We start from the raw sequence: 21,296 nt of genomic DNA, 5'->3' as shown, positions 1-21,296 counted from the left end.
CTTCTGACCAATGGATGAATCTCATATTCTGAAACAAGATACATAATTGAGTTAGCTTTACAGGTCCGCAGGTTAGAGGTCAATCCATCAGTTAGATCAAAAGTTATGCATGTTTAACTGAAGACTGGTATGTTTTCCGGTTTAACTGAAGACTGGTATGTTTCCCGGTTTACTACGCTTAAAAATAGGAAAATTGCCACAAATACCACATTCATAATATCACTTTTCATATTTAAGATTTTAATAAATATATAAATAAATACTTCAAAAATATGAATATTTTTTTTAAAAATAGTTTCAAATATAATTTTCGATTTTTATAAATAAATTTTGGAAAAATAAAAAATTTCCAATTTTTTTTTAAAAAAAGTTGGTTAAAAAGTTCGAATTTGAAAAAAGTATAATTCGAAAACATAAAAAATATTAATTATTTATTTATTTAAATAATAATTTATTATATATATAGATAACAAGGGTATAAGAGTCTTTTGCCACTTAGTGAAGAATTTATTTTTGAAAATGTTCCTTTAGTGGTGGTAAAGATGAAAAGTGAGACAATGAAAGTGGTAAACATAAAATTTTCCCTTAAAAATAACTTCATTTTTCCTCCTTTTAATTTGGTTTGCCTAAAATTTGACCATGATGTATTTTTGACCTACAGTTAAAAATATTTAAATTAATAATGTTGAGACAATAATACTTTATTAGTTTATAGAATTATAAGTTATCAAAAAAAATCTCTTTTAATTTTTATTTTAGAATATATTAACTAAAATAAGACAAATAGTTTATTTTACTGTATATATATATTGATTAAATTTCAAAAATCTGACTTTCATATTATCATATTATATTATTTGTTTTATATGATTAAAATTTTAAAATCTGACTTTCATATAATTTAAATGTAGTTTATATATAATTTTACTGAATATTATCAAACTTTAATGAATTGTTAAGGAAAAAATAGAAGTAAACTCCATAATAAACAATACAATGTTCTATTTAGACTTATATAAATATAAATAAATAAATAAATAAATATATATATATATACATACAAAATATTACTTTGTGATTCTAATTGGACCATATATTTACACATGATTGATTTTCTTAAAACTTATTATCTTCTTGATTTGTGTCATATTTTGACCCTGCACAAATCGGAACAGATGAAATTTCTTAATTTATCGTATTTATTAGATTATGAATCATTTATTTATCCTGTTTTTATCTATTTAATCTAATTATTCAGAGTTTGTCATTGATCTTGTGTTACCTGGTTATGTCTAAGTATTTAGGGTTTAAGGTTTCAAAAGAATTACTGAGAATGAATGTTTAAGGTTGGTTGATTAGAGAACTTTATTAGAGTTCTTCACGTTGACTATTTTAACGATTGAATTTTATTTATTACCTAGTTCACGATCTTAGGTTAACTGAATTTATGCATCAGGAGTTGATTTGATTTCTTGAACATAATCTCTGTGAGCAACGTGTCCTTATCCAACATGAGTTGATGTTACTGCACTTTGTGAACCTATCGAAACTCGAACTTAATGCGTGTCTAATCTCTTAGTTTCAACGAGAGTTAGTTTTCTAGATTGTTAGACATAGTGGCTGGAGTCACGGGAGTGGGAAGATTATACAAATGTGTTTTGAGTTCTAGAATGATTCTTAATTAATTCTATGATAAACTGTTAACATTCATGTCATTTGCTATAATTTCTATAATACTTAACACTTTTTGTTTATATGTTTTAGCTTTTAGTATATATTTTATTTCTGCTTAGCTTTAGTAAAACAACAATCTCTCTTTTTGTCTTAGCTTAACTTTATTCTCCTTGATCTCTGTAGATTTGATTCATTTTATACTACTGTGATTTGGTGCCCAACTGCGATATTCAAAGGTTAAAATTTTGAGCTATCAATAATACATTGGAGTAAAGCACATGTGGTAATACATCAGAAAAAACACAATTACTGGCCATTATGTATGATATTACACAAAATATACCACCAAAATCAGGAAAATGGTGTTTCACTGATGGATCTTAGAAGAAAAATAATGTATTCTCTGGGTAAGGTTGGTATAGTAATTAGAAAGCTATGAGAGTTTGATGGGGACAAGAAACACAAGAGGTAGCCTCTCACCCTTGCATGCGAAATTTGAAACCTCTATTTGGGCAATTGAATGTATGAAATCTTTTTCACAATTTTAAGTGACATTTACGAAAGATTGTTCCAAATTGATGAAGATGGTATCAGAACTTGAAGAATGACCTGATTTTACAACTTATTTGGACGAAATACAAAAATTAATGAAAAATTTCAACATGTTTGAGATCAAACACATACCCCATACACAAAAAAAAATGGGACGGAAAATTTTGCACACAATGATCAAAATCAACCGTCTTATTTTGTTCACATATACACGGAATCACTAGTTTAATTAGTAGAGTCTTGATAGAGTATGTTCAAAAAGAAGATCAATGCATTGATTTATCTATGCGATGTATGCATCAGATGATTTAGGTTAAGTGTCATTACTTAAATATATTTATTGCTTAATCAAAACTACTATGCTTTTTTTGCTTTCTTACTTTTAAGGCATTCCAACTTCAAATTACTTCACACTAATTGATAATAAATCAATTAACCTAAAAACACTAGTATATTATTTTAAATAATTTCTAATTAATTTCTTATCTAGATTCTAGCATATTGCTAACATAAATTGTTGTTACAATGGTAGAATCTAGCAAATTTATATCTACCTAACACTAGGATTTTCATCATGTTTCTTTATTCGTATGCCATTTTTTCCATTTTCTGCTTATTTTTGTTGTAGTACGTTCAAGCACAAACGATATCAATTATGGGTCTTTCTTTCATTTTGATGTATTATTTCTATTAAAGAGGAGAATAATCACTATGAGCTGATGTGGAAATTGCTAGGAAAATATTTCCAATTTTCATGTTAGGTGATATCTTGATAAACCCGTATAGCTAAACCTCTCTCTAGCAAAGTAAAATCTAAATGAAAAGAGTTGTAGAATAGTATCACAGTAAAAAAATTTAAACTACTTAAATTTTCTTATTGACAAAAAGAGAGGTCTATATTTCAGGTTTATCATGATATTATCAACAAAGCATTGCATTTGTATCAAAATGACATATGCATCATGCGTAACACGCTCTTTCAAGATACCATCAATTTATAAAGCAAATTAACATGTTGCATGAGACAGCCCGATCACGTCACTAGTACTAGTCATGTTGGTCCAGTGACTAACCCAACCTGGTTCCTGAACGAAACAAGTATGTCTTGATCTGAATAATTCATGTTTAATAAGAATATTGGCTTAGTAAGTTTATTCCAGCAGAGGTCAATGTGCTCAAGACATTATCAATGCTGCAAGGAATGACAAATTTTTATTTTTATCTATATCCTTCTTAGTTATGGTAGTTATGGTTCTATACATAAAAAAAATGATGTCTTCTAGTCGGGCTAAATATTCAAATTTGTTATTGTCAACTTCATATTTAGATCCTTGTAAATGATTTGAATGCAGTCATTAAACTTCCTAAATTTTTGCTTATGTTGCAAATGTTTGCATGGGTTGGCTGCAGTGCTAAGGCTGCTCTTGATATTCACAATCTATAGGAGAAGATACATAGATATTTTAAAGCCATGTGACCTAATAAACTTGCATTAGTGAAATATAAGTTGTGTTTGTATTTATCGCTATTACCTAACTTTGGTTGGTTTATTTAATATTAGTTGTGTTTAAGATGATAATATAACTTCGAGATTCTTGACTTACCAATTACCATCTTTTATAATCCTATGATCAATCGTTTTGACAATCTACTTTTATACCATGTTTGACTCAGCTTTGATACCATGGTGGAAATGAGAGATTGAAAGTATGAGAATATTATATCAATTGACAACAAGCTCTCCTACACATGGGAATGAAAGATGCAAGAAACATACATTGGTAGATTTGGTGTTATAAGAATGTTAAAAATTTGATCCTGAATTTCATTCTACCTATCTTTTCTCTATGGATATCTTTCTTGGATTTTTTAAAAAAACATTACACATATACACATATATAGCAGCTTTATTCTATTTGCAACACACTCACTTAAACCTATAGCGTAAATAACTACCACTTGTTCATGTCTATACTTTAGGCACTAGATTAAGTTTACAAGCAAAGCTAAACAACTTGCTTGAGTTGTAAACAACTCTTAACAACTATTGGCTATTCTTAACCACATTTTTAGGGTTTAGCTAAATCTAACCAAGTAACCCTTATTCTTATTGATTTGTAACTTCTTGTAACATAACGTTTAACTTCTTATATCTTGTTCTTTGTATTCTTCTGTCTTCTGCTCTTATGCCTCTTTTGCTTTTGCTAATTTAATCAAAACACACAACTGTTCAGCCAGCAAATACAGACAACAAATTTGCATATGTATGAAAATGCATATCCATATACATCACATATAAGCATAATTCATTTTAAAAAGATATATCTACGAATTTTACAAATATACTTATTTAAAATTTAATATATAATTAATTTAATCATTACTTTCACTAAACAACTCTTTTTGAAATATAAAATCATTGGAGATAAGATGTAACAATTATATATAATTGACACGGATGAAAAAAATACATATTAAAAACCTTTTTAAGAAAGTTTTAAAAATTAAAATATAATTTTATTGTTGACTTTCAAAAATAATAGAAATTCACAGTTTCCATATACACAAAAAATTGGCCAATTTAAGAATAAAATAATTATTTTGGAGAAAACAATTCAAATTAATTAAATAAAATATTCTAATATCTTTGAATATTCTATTGTATGCACATAATAGTATTACCACAATAAAAATCCAAAATAAGTTCCCATATTTTCTGATGAACAGACTACTGATCTTCTTGTTTTGTTGATTGAATTATTGAGTCTTCTGGAATAATTCTAGACTAGCAAAACAAATATAAAAAAGTGATACACCAGTAGGAATCCAAAGTAAACTAACACACATCTATCTTGCGTGTGGATGACTAAATATTTTTCATATAAAAGTTATATATTTGCTTCTGGAATAGTTGAATCTCAAGGAAAATAATATTCGTAATAATCCAAAAACATCACGCTTCAAATTGAATTGGGAACAATTGAACTCTCTTTTTAATACTCCAGTAAGAATCACCGAGACAAGACAACTCTTTGTATTTCTCTATTGAAAATAATAGAGGCACAAAGATTACCATTCCATAAAATTTCATGCTGCGTTTTGAAGTAACCATAGTTGGCAGCAAGAACTTTATCACCATCGAATGAAGAACCATCAACGATTGAAGCCAGTAAGACTCGTCGCCACCATCTGCAGTAGATCTGTCAATTACCTTTTCTAAACGGTTCAATTGAACCGAAATATTTTGTCTTACCAAATCCGTTGGAAGAAATATACAAAAGAAAAATATTTTTTTTTTGCCAGATTTAAAATAAATTGGCAATCAAACATACCAAGTGATAGAAAGTAAAGCAAGTCAAAGAAAAAAAAGCAAAGCGAATCAAACAAGCCGATGTTGGAGATATAGAAGCATCCGACCATCAACTTGAAACTAAAAAAAATTCTCTCTTTCTCTCTTGACGGCTAGGGTTTCAATGACAGAGGAGATAAGATTGACTACTGATCAACCAGCAGAACCAACAAAGGATTTGCATCTGAAAAAATATATATGCTGATATGCATCATGCCTAACACACTCTTTAAAATTACATATGTTTGGTTGATGGTTTATAGACTTTACAATTCAGTGGTTTTGGATGGGTTTAGAAAGACACGCCTGGACAAACTTAATTAATGGGGACGAGGAAATTAAGACGACGAGAGTCTGTATTGCACTCGGAGTTAGCAGCACTTTCTTGGATGATGGATAGTATGTTAAGTTACTCAAATTGTCATAATTTTGGAACAGACTACAGGGACATGTTCTCCATGATTACATAACCTCATGCATGGACAAACTTCTCAACTGAGCTGAGGGAAGTAAAGAATCTTCAAAAGTGATTTCAATTATTTAAGCTATCTTACACTCTTTGAAGGTAAAATGCGATTTCTGATTTTCTAGTTAGGACTGTATAACAAAAAAAAAAGTCAAGACTATCAGATCTTTCCATCGGGAAATTTGATTTGTTGGTTGTTTTATTCAAACATGTCTTTTCGGACCACATCTTGTTTGAGTATTAAAATAACAGTTTGATGTCAAAAAAAAAGCCATCAAATTAAAAGTCAAATAGATTGCATGAACGTGATCACTTCACTAGCACTAGTCATGTTGATCCAATGATTAAATTATCTTAACCCAATTCTTGAAGGAAACAAGTATGATTGGTATTGAAATCCTCTCATCGTTTTGAAGGAAGGCTGAATTTTAGTTTGAGTAAATCTTGAATTGAGCAACTAGCTAGTGCTTAATATTAATGTTGACTTGGTAAGTTTATCCTAGTAGAGATCAAGGTGTTCAACACATTGTCAATGCTAGAAGGATATGTAATTGTAAGATTGTTTCTCTACCCTTCTTAGTTTTGCGACAGGCTTACAATCTAGTTATACAGAAAATAGAAATGATGCTAAAAGTTGTTCAAATTTGTTATTGTCAATCTAGTTAAACAATGGTTTGGTGTGATGAAACGGTTGCCCTCTCCTTGATATTCACAATCTAAGGGAGGACACTCCAGAAAGATTTTATAGACATGTGACTAAATAAATCTGAATTGATGAAATAACATCAGGAATCGTGACTTACTACATTTCATAAACATATGATTTAAGAAGTTGTACTGCTAATCCTTAGTCCATGAAACTTTCATTTGAATGCTCTCCATGTCAAGTTTATGCACTCAGTTATATATGCTAGAGAAGGTGCACGGAGAATGGTGTTAACATCGAGGTTCTCGGATGATGATGTAACTTCTATACTACATCTATGCAAGATACTGAGGGAGTGCTTGTTGCAAACACCGTCAGTTACATGGGAGGTGAGGATTTATGGCAGAATAAAGATGAACATATGAAAATGTCCGTAATCTAAGAATCACCAGTTGGTAGAAGTCGTTAGTATATATGGAACATGGCACCTTGGCAAACTTCAGGTACAATAATGATCATCAAACATGTGATATCTTCATTGTGTAAACCATAATATCTTGAGGCTTTGGAGGATAATGCACAATGTCCTTTTTGTGATGGGGCGTTGGAGTTGGAGGATTAATGTTTTGGAATTTCTTTTCTATCTAGAGTAGTGGATTAACACCCCAAAATTCGACAGATTATCTTTACATGAAGACAAATTTCAAAATTACTTCTTAGACGTTATTATTTAAAACACCACTCTTTAGCAAGCAATAAAAACAAAGCACTTGCATACGCATGTACATACACATCATAGATAACTAGGTAAGCATAATTTAAATTAACAACTAACATGTATATGTAACTTTAAATATAATATTTATTTTCACTAAACTACCATTACGGTATATGAAACATTTAAAAAAAAAAACATTGTACTAAAGATAATATGTTAACAATTTCAAAAGTTGACTAGGATGGAAACAAATCTACACCGCAAAGGACTTTTAAAAAAGTTGGAAATTTTGAAATAGATTTTCGTGTTGACCAGTAAATAAATATACAGTTTCCAAATACACAATAAAAAAATTAATCAAATTAAGAAGAAAATATTTAACTTTACAATTATTTTTAATATCTCTGTTAAAAACAATAAAATAAAAATATTCTAATACAGTATTCATATTTTCCCCTTAACTAAGATTTCAGTTTTAGAAAAAAATTCAAAATAAAGTATGGAAAAATAAAATGAACATACAGTTGTCATTGGTCAAAAATCAAGATATTTACCCGATTGGAAGATTTTATTGGTCTTATCTCTTTACATTTTCTTTATTTTATTTTCTTCCCAAATTAATTTGAAAGCTTTAAATTTTTAGAGACCGGCATATATATATATATCCCTCATCTATGTCTTTCTCACATCACAAATTCGAGAAACACCTCTCTCTCTCTCTCTCTCTCTCTCTCTCTCTCTCTCTCTCTCTCTCTCTCTCTCTCTCAACATTTTTCTCATACCACAAATCCCCACTCATGGTGTGTTTTCACTTAAACTCTCTGATCATCTTGCTCTTATGCTTGTGATTATAACTTGATGTACCAATTGTGATTCTCCTAGATTGTAATCTCGCTGTTGGATATGGTTGTATTAATGTTTTCATTTAATATTGTGAAATCACATTAAAACCTTAATTTATATCTGGAACCAGTATTTGTTGTGCTTATAAAAGCATTAATATTAGGTTTCATTTTTGCTTACTATTGTGCCAATTGAGCTTCAGGTAGGCAATGTTTTGTACACTTTGTTTGACTGTCGATCTATCTTAATTTGGTAGTTCATATTTAAAAAAGTGTGCCTTTATTTAATGTCGTTAACTGTAAGAACGGAAAACATGTTTTAGTTTTGGTTTTCTTTCATTCGCTGAGCTTTAACATTTTATGTATATTTTTATTTCATTCAATTTTAAGTACATTTTATTGGAGATTACATGTTAACAATTTCTTAAAGTTGATTGTGATGGAAAAAGATTGTCCCAATTTGTTAAAAAGAAAATTGCAAGTTTTCAATAAAGTTTTAATGTTGACCAATAAAAAAGATGATTTTTTTTTCAATCATTCCAAATATTCAATAAAAATTTGGCCAATTAATAACAAAATAATTAATTAGGAAACTATCAATTTTTAGGGGAAAAGGTCAAATATTCTTGTAGTATTGAGTTCCTCTTTCCAAAGATTTTAGTATTAGAAAACAAAATTCAAGTAAAGGCAAGACAAACAAAACAAAACATATAGTTGCATTGATCAAGCATCAAGATATTTACCGAGGTAGAGATTCTATTGTTCTTATATTTTTAAGATTTTTATTTTCTCAAAATCATTTGAAATTTTATTTTTTGGATATATCTCCAAGGTGTATATCTTTAGAGACATTCTGTTGCTGGACCAACTTGCTCCTTTGTCTGCTTCAGCGACGGCTAAGCCTAGCGTTATGGGATATGGAGATCTTCTTCCGGTAAGATGTAGACATTTCCGAACCGCTGAATGCTTAAATTTTACCGGGTGAAGATCTTCAAATCCCAGAATGCTTTGCTGAGCAGGTGTATTTGAAGTAGGCTAATGTGCATGTTGGTCCAGTTGAATTGGATGCACTCCAAGAAAACCTCAGTAATGATATTTTCGCAGAAAACCTCAATTGTCACTGCCTCCAGCTTCCTGAAAGGTCGATCACGGTTTGTTCTCTCTCAAACTCTTGGATCTTGCATTCTTGCTCTTACGATTGTGATTATTTTAATGACAACGTGATGGTTCTCCTAGATTGTCGGTTGGATATGGTTGTTTTGTTGTGCTCATATAAAAGCATTAATATTATGTTTAATTATTGTCTACTATATGTGCAAATTGAGCTTTATGCTAGGCAATGTTTTGTACACTTCGTTTGAATGTCGATTTATCTTAATTTGGTTGTTCAGTTTTGAGAAAGTTTGCTTTTAGTTAATGTCGTTAACTGTAAGAGCGGCAATCATGTTTTAGTTTTGTGTTTCTTTCATTTTCTGAGTTTTAACATTTCATGTATATTTTTCTTTCTAAATTATGTATTCCATGACTGTGATGATTAACAGTTAAGTACTGCAAAGGCTTTCTTGTACATGGCTTTCCATACACCATGTGGGCACAACAGCCTCAGATGTTTTTAAGAAATTGCTCGTATATTGCCACCAATTATGTTTGTTTCAACTGTTATTCTTATGCAGATATTTCTTGAAATACTCTTTTGTTTTTTATAGGGTTTTAAGATCTGCTGTTACCTGTTTGACAACCAGCCCGCTCCACGGACAAGGTTTGATCTATTTCTTTAGAAGAAACCCTAAATCTATATTTTCTAGTTATGATCAAAGTTGGACTATATTTGTCTTATATTCAAGAGTTAGAGAAGGCCACAAACCTCTTTGTGAGAGAAAATTCCGTCGTGGGATATTGATGTAAGAATAGCCTCTCCCTTTTTTTGCTCTCATGTCACACTATATTATTTGACACACAAGAAAGTAACATATTACAGTATAACCTCTACAAATTAATACTCGATAAATTAATATTTTCTATAAACTAATAAATTTTGCCGGTCCAAATTTGAGCCGGTTCAAAATTTGACACAAATCGATAAACTATAAAATAATATTTTTTTAATTAAATTCTATGTAAATACAGTAGAACTTCTATAAATTAATAATGTTCGGGCTTTAAATTTTTATTAATTTATAGATATAATAATTTACAAAAGTTTCTTTATTTAGATTTCTTATTTTAAGATATATTTATTCTAAATAAGAAAAATATTTTATTTTATTGTATAGACATTAATTGTTATATTTGAAATTTGACATTTACATTAATTTTATTATATTATATTATATTATAATATATAGTGTATATAATATATATTTCATATAATTTAAATATGTTTTTAGATATAATATTACTAAATCTCATCAAAAAAATATTAAATGTTAAGAAAATATAAAGCTAATTCCATTGTGTACATAAAGCAAACAATATTTTATATGTATACATATTTTATATAATTTCTATGTATACATATTTTCTTAACACTTAATAAATTTTTGATGAGTTTTAGTAATATTATATCTAAACCACATTTAAGTTCTATGCAATATATATCATATACACCAAATAATATAATAAAATTAAGATATATGTCAAATTTCAAAAAAAATAACAATTAATGTCTATACACTAAAATCAAATATTTTTCTTATCTTAAAATAAATATATCTTAAAAATAATGAATTTAAATAAGAAAACTTTTGTAAATTAATAACTCTATAAATTAATAAAATTCTAAAGTCCTGACATTATTAATTTATAGATGTTTTACTGTACATAGCTACTGATATTTATATTTTATATTGAATTATTTTATGTTCACTAAATTGCTCTTTTGGTATATAAAATAAATATTTTAAAATAAATTTTATTGGAGATAACATGTTTAAAATTTTATAAAGTTGATTGGGATGGAAAATTATTGACCCAATTTTTTTAAAAGAAAGTTGAAAAGTTTCAATAAATTTATAATGTTGACCAATATAAAAGAAGAATTTTTTTCAATGTTTCCAGAAATGCAATAAAAATTTGGTCAATTAATAACAAAATAATTTATTAGGAAACAATCAAATTTTAGGGGGAAAATCAAATATTCTAGTAGTATTAAGTGATAGAAAGACAAATAAAACAAAACATATACAGAAGCTCATGATTTCTCTCTCTCTCTCTCTCTCTCTTGGACACAGTCTACTAACAACATTTGTGTCTTTGAAATAAGCAAAAGCTGTTTGGTATTTTCAAATGCACGCTCTGTGGCTCATCACAAAATAATCTTTCAGTTGTGTCAAAACAAAGCAAAAGCTGTTCGGTTCTATAGTATTGATGTAATTTAAAAATTAGATTTTAATAAAAATAAGAAATTTATCTCTAGATATTTTCAAATTGATAAGCCACAGTAAATTTTTGTGTTGTTTTTTTGTTGCGAACTCATATTTTTATCTAAATTATCTGCTTCTCTCGATTATAACAATATTAGAGTTTAATATCATTGGTTAAATCTTAATTCATAGGTATAGGTGAAAATATTGATTATAAAATCGGCCTTTTCGATGACTGTGGTAATCTTTGCCTTCGCTCAGATTCTCCGGCTAAAGTCACATGATTCAGAGCTTCAGTTCTCCTTGCTCCGTGTCGTAGTAGACGCTAGGTCAAATCAGGTTCTTATCCTCGTGTCCCTTGTTTGTATCCATACGGACTGCTCGTGGCTCCTCTTAGTTGTTGGAGAAATATAATGAGTTTCAGGCCTCAGCCACAGTACATTTCGACATTGTCTCCACCTCTTCTACTTGTTGGCATCTCTAATCTTGGGGAGTTGGCGAAGCTCGAATATAAATGTAATGGGTGCACTAGTGCTAAAAATATATAACAAAAAATATAATAAAGCATCAAACTTGAATTATTACGAGTGCACAGGTGGAATTTTGTCATCTCTTACACCAAAGTTTTAATGATTTTGTATATAATTTATAAATAGTAAAATTGTTATGGGTGTACATGCCCCCACATCTATCAGTCTGCCTTCGCCCCTTGTGTTAATTTTTAGTCTTTGATATGTTTTCTGGTTTAATTAAGATAGCCTTGTTGCTGTAGTTGTTTCTTAGGAATTGAATTTCAATCTGTTAGCTTTTGGCTCCAGAAGTTGTTTACTATCATTTTGATCAAAATCATAAAAATTAAAATTCAAATCCAATGATCAGATATATTTTAGAATAATAGGAGAATATAAACATGGTATAACATAGTAAATAAAAATAATACAATAAACATGATTCTTCTTTATTCAAAATTGAGAAAATATGAAAAAAAAAAGATCTGCTAAGGAACACCAAAAATGGAGGTGGCGATTCCAGTGGATGAGAAAGTGACCCTATACATCTTCATAGTCAACACATATTTATGATGGCTGTAAGAAGTTATGACTGATAGATTCTTTAAATACGTCTACACATTTTCTTATGTCAGAATTTAATTGTATTCTTGTAATGTTTGATGATTATTTGATGAAACCAAGAGAAATTAGGAAAAAAAAAACTTGGAAGTTGAAACTAATAAAGAATCTTAAAATGTAAAGAAAAATAAAAATCTTGAACACCAAGTGGTAGATTTGCTGTCCAGGTCTCAGAAGATTTCGAAAGCCGAGGAGTATATTCAAGCAATGCCGGTAAAACCTGATGCTAGCATATGGGCATATCTGCTGAGAGCTTGTCGAACAAGCGGGGACATGGAGACTGCGGAAAGAGTGTCTAAGAAGATCGTTGAACTGAACCCGGATGATCCAGGCTACTCTATTCTAGCATCAAACGCGTAAAAGTGGGACAAAGTGTGCCTAATCCGCAAATCCTTGAAAGACAAAGAAAGAAAGAAGAACCCTGGATATAGCTGGATTGAAGTGAGTAAAAAAGTTCATCTGTTCCGCGCAGGAGATGTTTCAGCTCCTCAGTTCGAAGCCATACACGAGTCGTTGGAGATGCTATACAGTCTGATGGCTAGAGAAGGGTATGTTTCTGATCCACGGGAAGTGTCGCAGAATCTAGAGGAAGAGGAAGAGAAGAGACGTTTAGTATGGTCACAGCGAGAGGCTAGCGATAGCGTTTGGACTGTTGAACACAGAACCAGGGACTCCACTGCAAGTGATGAAGAACCTTCGTGTCTGTGGTGATTGTCATGAAGTCACGAAGCTGATATCGAAGATAGTAGGGCGTGAGATATTAGTGAGGGATGCTAATCGGTTCCATCTCTTCAAAGACGGAGTTTGTAGCTGCAATGATCGGTGGTAAATAGCGTTTTCAAATGAAGATAACATAAGCAGTATCATTTTCAAATGAAGATACATAAGAGTCAAATCAATCATATGTTTTTGCACCAAGAACTTTGTTACTAGAAATCTTATAGAAGTACTTTCTCGGTCGATTATTTTGAGCACAAGGAAACAATATTTCTTTGTGGCGGCATTGTATGCTCTTGTTGTTGTAACTGGCACATAATCTTTCGTAACTTGCTGTTTCAAATAATGTATTTGGGTCCTATTCTTTATTTACGTGGAACTTTGACAAGTAATGAGGTAATCTCTAATCACAATGCTTAATCCCTTGTCTAATCTGTAATCACAGTGCTTATAATCTTTGAAAGCACTTCCTCTCATATCATCATCATCATCATTCGCTTAAATATAAAAAGGCCCACCATCACCATAATCATCATCATCATCATCGTTCAACAAATTATTCATATTTCTCTTATTTTTTTAACATGTTCTTTTGGAGTTTGACTCTGCTTGCTAAATGAGTAAATTGTTCAGAAGATTTCAAGAAATGCAAGCTTGATTATCACTTTATATTTGGATCCATGACAAATGGTCTGAAAGTAGAGCAATTGGGTGGACAAAAGACAGCAATGAGTTTCAAATTACAAACAAGAAAAACAGTGTCTGAGACATGCATCAGGATGATGCAAAACACTCAAACGGTCAAAGCAGAGTACAGCATACACAATAATAATGATACATGAAACAAAGGAACTCTACATTTTACATTTCACTGTTTATTCACCGCAAGGTCAAATAATATATATATATATATATATATATTATTTTTTTTGAATTAAAAACAATATATTGAGTCTTCTAAGGTTTACTTTTTAGTAACTAAACAATCTCTAAAAACCTTTAAGGTGAGCTCATAATCTCGTAGTAGAGGACAGAGAAGTTCAAGGCCAACCCCAATCTGACAGGATGTGTAGGAGGAAGTTTAGCCTCAGCCGTAGTGACAATCTGTAAAGGAAAAAACTGATAAGTTTAGATAGAACAGAAAATATTCAATAAAGACTCTATATGTATAGATAGAACACCTCATAGGCTTTCAAAGACTATGATCAGTGGCTTCTTATGCAAGATAGCGGTAATAGTGTTACCTTTCCTGCAAAACGAACCAAACAAATCTTCAGAAACATGTAAGTAATCTTTTAAGTGAGCATTGTTATAGCTTACATCTTGCTAAAGAAGATGATTGATGGTCTCGGAAGCAGAGGGGATGAGAGATGCTCATCCAACACTATCAACACATATGTTTGAATGCTCTATAGCTCAACCTTGTCCATATAAGCTTTGATCCTCTTTATATTATTAACATCATTCGCTTTTCCACTAGCAGATTTCTCTCTTATCCAGTAAAAGCAACAAGCACAAGAAGAAAGTTAACAGAAGCAGAAAAATGAAAGGAATCATAAACATAAAAGCAAGTAAGAAACACAAAACAAGAAAGCAAATGTGATGTTGATTTTAGGAAAAAAACAAGAGGGAAAATTGCTTCATTAGGAGATTGATTACGAAGAACTAAATGATCATAAGTGCCAAGACAAAAGAAATATACAATCGCTAACCGGATGTTAGAAATATACAATCGCTAACTATCACTGACCGGATGTTACTTCTAATACTTTTCACAAATTACACATTAAGTTTTCATTATCAACCAAATAATATATACATTTTCCCCCAAGTTTGAAAGTTTTTTTTTAATATTGTAGTGAAAATAACTTTACAAAATCAGTTTATGGTTATTTAAAAAAAGTTTGAGAAAAGAGGAGCGTACGTACCCGTGTAGACTTTGTCCATATAAGCTTTGATCTTCTTTGCATTATTAACATCATTCGCCTTTCCACTAGCAGATTTGTCTCTTAGCCAATAAAAGAAACAAATACAAGAAAAAAGTTAAAACAAACAAAAGGATCAAAGGAAACAAAAACATAAAAGCAAGTAAGAAAGAATCTACACACAAAACAAGAGGGAAAATTGCTTCATTAGGAGATTGATTACGAAGAACTAAATGCTCATAAGTGCCAAGACAAAAGAAATATACAATCGCTAACCGGATGTTAGAAATATACAATCTCTAACTATCACTAACCGGATGTAACTCCTAATACTTTTCACAAATTACACATTAAGTTTTCATTATCAACCAAATAATATAGAAATTTTCCCCAAGTTTGAAAGTTTTTTTTAAAAAAAATTGCAGTGAAAACAAAATTTACAAAACAGTTCATGGTTAGTAAAAAAAAACATTTTGTTTCTATTTAAAAAAGTTTCAATAAAAGAGAAACGTACCGTCCGTGTAGACTCTGTTTCCATGGAAATCGTCTCCTTTTCAAGCAACTCTTTATCCCGCCGATGACTGGAGTTAGTTGTCACTGATGTGATCAACATTAAACCGTACGAACTCTTCTCTAAAAGCTGAAGCACTCCACCTCCGGCTAAATCTTTTCTTTGTCGCAAGTAATCGGAGAAATAATCTGAAGAAGGAAGAGAAATGAAATAATTGATTCATCCTCTCTGATAACAAATATAAATAGACCCCAGTTTTCTTTTTTTTGCAACACTCCCAATGTCCATTTTTGCAACACTCCCAACATTGTGCCGTTGCTTACCACAATCCAATAAAATACTAGCCGTTGGAAACATAAATATATTACTTTTTATTGAATTTATTTTTAGTGCACCAAAATAATTTATTACCCACTGTAAAAATGTTCAAACACCTCACGTTCCACTCTATCCTACGTGTATTAAAGATTTTTTCTGGTCAACTTGTATTTAAGTTTCACATTAAAATCTAAAACAAAAATCCGATTTTAAAAAGCCTATGATGTTACTAAAGTCTAAAAACCTTGGAGTAGAAAAAAACTGTTCTTCACATAATCACATTAAAACCTGAGTTATCTCGAATTGTTGATATAAGATTAGCCTCTCCTTTTAGCCATTTAGTTCTTTGGTCACCTGAACAGTGCAAGGCACTAGATTAGAGCAGTGCAGGTTGACCGTGTCCGTTCATAATATATATAGTCCCAACTCCCAAGTATGTTAAGAATAGTCCAAGTCCGTAACCAAACATCAACCACGGGAAGTAGCATTTCACTACTCCTTTGTTGTTTTTCCTGTCATATCTGAGAGAGGAAGAGAGAGCGACTCAAATGGGTTTGTTAGCGAAAAAAAAAGAGACTCAAATGGGTTCAACATTAAATACGGACAGTGTTTGAATCATTATGATTAGTAGCTGCATGAGAGGGTTAAACCCAAAAGAGGGTCATGCATCACTGAATAAACTTTATTATGGTCTCGATTGAATAACTCAAAGAACGAACATGATTTCAATAGAAAGAGGATGTGATGAGAAATATAATTACATGGATAATGGTGATCCTGTTGTGATACCATCATAATCAGAAGTACCACATGCTGCAAACTCAAACGTATTTATTTACTAAGTTATTCTCTTAGAATAAATATATCTTAAAATAATAAATTTAAATAAGAAATTTTTTGTAAATTAATAACTCTATAAATTAATAAAATTCCAAAGTTTAGACATTATTAATTTATAGAGGTTTTACTGTACATAGCTACTGATATTTATATTTTATATTCAATTATTTTATGTTTACTAAATTGCTCTTTTGGTATATAAAACAAATATTTTAAAATAATTTTATTGGAGATAACATGTTTACAGTTTTATAAAGTTGATTGGGATGGAAAAATATTGGCCCAATTTTTTTAAAAGAAAGTTGAAAAGTTTCAATAAATTTATAATGTTGACCAATATAAAAGAAGAATTTGTTTCAATGTTTCCAAAAATGCAATAAAAATTTGGTCAATTAATAACAAAATAATTAATTAGGAAAAAATCAAATTTTAGGGGGAAAATCAAGTTTTCCAGTAGGTATTGAGTCCCTCTTTCCAAAGATTTTAGTATTAGAAAAAAAATCAACATTTGTGTCTTTAAAATAAGCAAAAGCTGTTTGGTATTTTCAAATGAACACTCTGTGGCTCATCACAAAATAATCCTTTCAGTTGTGTCAAAACAAAAACTAATCCTTGAAACTGAAATTTTGAAAGTTTATATTGAAAATGACTGAAGAATTAATTTGTTATTTTTTGTGAGGGAAATATATTATTTTCCAAAGTAATTACTAATGATTTTTATAGAACTTGTATCCCAGATTATATTGCAAAATAAAATATTGGTTCTATATTTTTTTACAAGAGAAAATGTCTTTATCATGCTTATTGTCACAATTTTATATTCTTTGATGCGATAAACTTTTTTTATTTTTCTGTTTTATAGTTTTGATGTAATTTAAAAATTAGATTTTAGTAAAAATAAGAAATTTATCTCTAGATATTTTCAAATTGGTAAGCCACAGTAGATTTTTGTGTTGTTTTTTCTGTTACCTTTATTCATATTTTTATCTAAATTATCTGCTTCTATCGATTATAACAATATTAGAGTTTAATATCATTGGTTAAATTTTAATTCATAGGTGTAGGTGAAAATATCGATTATAAAACCGGGTCTCTTCGATGACTGTGTGGTTATCTTTTCCTTCGCTCAGATTCTCCGGCTAAAGTCACATGATTCAGAGCTTCAGTTCTCCTTGCTCCGTGTCGTAGTAGACGCTAGGTCAAATCAGGTTCTTATCCTCGTGTCCCTTGTTTGTATCCATACGGACTGCTCGTGGCTCCTCTTAGTTGTTGGAGAAATATAATGAGTTTCGGGCCTCAACCACAGTAAATTTCGACATTGTCTCCATCTCTTCTACTTGTTGGCATCTCTAATCCTGGGGTGTTGACGAAGCTCGAATATAAATGTAATGGGTGCACTAGTGCTAAAAGGATATAACAAAAAATATAATAAGGCATCAAACTTGAATTATTACAAGTGCAAAGGTGGAATTTTGTCATCTCTTACACCAAAGTTTTAATGATTTTGTATAGAATTTATAAATAGTAAAATTATTATGGGTGCACATGCCCCACATCTATCAGTCTGCCTTCGCCCCTTGTTTTGATTTTTAGTCTTTCATATGTTTTCTGGTTTAATTAAGATAGCCTTGTTGCTGTAGTTTGTTTCTTAGGAATTGAATTTAAATCTGTTAGCTTTTGGCTCCAGAAGTTGTTTAATATCATTTTGATCAAAATCATAAAAATTAAAATCCAAATCCAATTATCAGATATATTTTAGAATAGTAGGAGAATATAAACATGGTATAACATAGTAATAAAAATAATACAATAAACATGATTCTTCTTTATTCAAAATTGAGAAAATATGAAAAAAAAATGATCTGCTAAGGAACACCAAAAATGGAGGTGGCGATTCTAATGGATGAGAAAGTGACCCTATAAATCTTCATAGTCAACACATATTTATGATGGCTGTAAGATGATATGACTGATTGATTCTTTAAGTACGTCTACACATTTTCTTATGTCAGAATTTAATTATATTCTTGTAATGTTTGATGAAACCAAAAGAGAAATTAGGAAAAAAAAAATACTTGGAAGTTGAAACTAATATAAGTGTTCGAATGGAATGCGTAAATTAGGTGGTTCTCCCACCTGAGTGGATCCTCCACCACGTTCCTATCCATTCATGATAATTAATAAGCACAAGCAGTTCAACAATTAAGTTTTGAATGAGAAAAGTGGATCAAGCGTTGCAGATCTAGCGGAACAAGTAGATTGAACGGAACAAGAGTTGTTCTAGCGGATCTAGCGGTTCAAAAGTAGATTAAGCGAATTTTTAAAATAATAATAGACTGCTAGCAGTTCATATTGAGGCTAGGAATGGAGAGCATATAAAAAGTGGATCACCCACCCCAAACAGATGCACCACCTTCTCTTATCCGTTCACTATTTTGTTTCTAGTTAAAATTAGACTGCTTTTAAAATAATAATTTAATAAAGAACCACTAGTGGTTCTATATTATGAACAAAAACTAAAGAACTGCTATCTACAGTAGATATGCCAATAATATGGAGTGTTCCAAGTATGTTTATACTGTTTTATATTTTAGTTTCATTTATTTTATAGAAATATAATGAACTACTCAGTTACAAAAAAAATATATATATATATATATATAATGAACTACTTAAAAAAAAAGAAACACACTTTTATATGTATGTTACTTCTATTTATCTAATGTTTTATCAAACTTTTTATTATTTTATTAACAATTTTATTTAAAATGTAATATGTTTATTTTTTCGTTAGCTTATTTATATAGAATCTTAAAATATTAGTATTTTTTTAGTAGTATTTTTATTTAAATATGTAGTACATAAAAACTAAATAATATGAGTAAATAATAAATGAATTTTTAGTTTAATACAAGTTATAATAATACTTATATAAATAATAATAATAATATGTATATAAATTTTTAATATATTACGTTTATAAATTAATATAATAATTTTATCTATGAAAAAATAATTAATAATATAATATTTTATATATATTAATTTAAATTTGTACAGTAATATAGACCACTTTTTATCCACAATCACCACAGAGGTGTCAAAATGGGTAAAAATTAATGGATATATCCAAACCAAACCAATCCATGGATATTAATGAATTAGAAATTTGGTTGTTAATGGATTAATGGGTTTAATGGGCTAATGGATTTAATGAGTTGGGTTAATATGGTTTGGATTAAAGTGGGTTAATGGATTATCCAATCCAAACCAAATTTTTTTTCTCTTTGTCTCGCAGAATCAATTGCGCTTCACAACGACCTCTCACTCTTGCAGAATCAATTGAGCTTCACCACGACCTCTCTCTCGTAGAATCAATGGCGTTTCACCACCACCTGTGTCTGCCGCCGTCTTCACCACCATATGTCCATAGCCACTGTGAAAGTATTCCACATCATCCTTCTATTTTGTGCAGATTCTATTCCTTGATGTACCCAATCCTCATATCAACTTTAAAAAGACGATATCATCATCTTGCTAGTGAATTAAAATTGTTTTTGTTTTTCAATTTGGATCCCGTCACATAATTAATTTTTTTAAACTTGATTTAGCGATAGATTTTGCCTTTTGGATTTTTGTGATTGATTGAAATCATTTCAACTTCAGTTAATCTTGCATTCGTGTTGCATCAATAAGTTTCTGGGTTTCATCCCATTATATCCAAAAAAATGAGCATTTTTCAATTATCGGAATATTGTTTATGGGTCAACCCATTAAAACCATTAATCCATTAATTTATATGAGTTATGGTTTTATTCGATCCATTTGCTTAATGGATTGGGTTGACTCATGACCCATAAGAAACTTAATCCATATGGATATGGTTTGGTTTGGGTTGGATTACCCATTTTGACACCTCTATTCAAACATATGTTTTGAAACCGCTAGTTCCGCTCGATCCACACTCGCACCACTCAAAACGTTTGATCCGCTCTTGTTCCGCTCGATCCGCTCTTTTTTCGCTCGATCCGCTTGATCCGCTTTCTCCATTCAGAGCCTAAGAATCTTAAAATGTAAAGAAAAATAAAAATCTTGAACACCAAATGAAATGAGAAAAACATAATAAAGTCTTCCATTTAACTATAATCTATATTACACCCTTAATATTCTATGCAACAAATTGATATGATTATCTAAGTAAATATAAATTTTAATGGTTCTTCTATAAAATTTCCCATCACAGCTT

At 30.0% G+C, this 21,296-nt stretch overlaps 1 long non-coding RNA gene across 2 annotated transcripts; it reads right to left on the bottom strand.

Moving 5' to 3' along the window:
• Positions 1-2,809: 2,809 nt before the first annotated feature.
• LOC103832608 lies at positions 2,810-19,718 on the bottom strand. Of its 2 annotated transcripts, XR_004450422.1 has the most exons (3): positions 14,777-19,718; positions 14,638-14,705; positions 2,810-14,560 (listed from the first exon to the last, which is right to left on the bottom strand). It is a non-coding gene; the product is annotated as an uncharacterized LOC103832608 (long non-coding RNA). The 2 variants fall into 2 exon arrangements; XR_004450421.1 differs by having other exon boundaries at positions 14,638-19,718.
• Between the last annotated feature and the right edge of the window lie 1,578 nt (positions 19,719-21,296).

This window comes from Brassica rapa, chromosome A08 (genome assembly GCF_000309985.2).
Source record: "Brassica rapa cultivar Chiifu-401-42 chromosome A08, CAAS_Brap_v3.01, whole genome shotgun sequence".
In the NCBI taxonomy this organism is placed as follows: domain Eukaryota; kingdom Viridiplantae; phylum Streptophyta; class Magnoliopsida; order Brassicales; family Brassicaceae; genus Brassica; species Brassica rapa.
The sequence above is the reverse complement of the archived record's forward strand: the minus strand, read 5'-3'. Positions and strand labels throughout refer to the sequence as shown.